Source organism: Penaeus monodon, chromosome 33, assembly GCF_015228065.2.
Source record: "Penaeus monodon isolate SGIC_2016 chromosome 33, NSTDA_Pmon_1, whole genome shotgun sequence".
NCBI lineage: Eukaryota > Metazoa > Arthropoda > Malacostraca > Decapoda > Penaeidae > Penaeus > Penaeus monodon.
In genome coordinates this window covers 8,747,046-8,747,465 of record NC_051418.1, presented here as the reverse complement: position 1 = coordinate 8,747,465, position 420 = coordinate 8,747,046, and the positions used below count along the sequence as shown (strand labels likewise).

At 42.4% G+C, this 420-nt stretch overlaps 1 protein-coding gene across 2 annotated transcripts in view; it reads right to left on the bottom strand.

Moving 5' to 3' along the window:
• LOC119593983 overlaps positions 1 to 377 on the bottom strand; it is a 12,285-nt gene extending 11,908 nt beyond the window's left edge. For both annotated transcript variants that reach the window (XM_037943005.1, XM_037943004.1), the window contains exon 1: positions 186 to 377. The gene's annotated coding sequence lies outside the window, so the exon portion shown is untranslated. The remainder of the gene's footprint in view (positions 1 to 185) is intronic.
• Positions 378 to 420: the final 43 nt, after the last annotated feature.

Genomic DNA, 420 nt, shown 5'->3' with positions numbered 1-420 from the left:
AATATATCCTGAAAAGACCCCCTCTGTTTTATATCCAATATGCAATTAATTTGAAGAGTGCAACAATCAGGTCATCTCTAAACGTCAAAGGTCCAAAAACAAGAGAGAAAAGAATCACTAAAACGAACTCAACTAAAAGAACTTCAACAAAGACATTTCTAATATTTTTCCTCCCTCTGTCCTACCTTTTCTCCCAAATAGCTTCCTTTTAACCCGGTGGCAACATCCCGAAGACTCAGATAAAGGAGGGGCAGGCTAGGACGTGACTCAGTCCATCTAAACACCCAAGATATTCTTAGGTTTACAAGCCCTTTAATAAGAGCCAAACTCCCTTGCCAGCCTCGAGGTCGGCGCCATTCACTCCCTCTCGATTTGGAGCCTCCAGGTTCTTTGTCTTTTTTGGACCCTGACGGATATTTC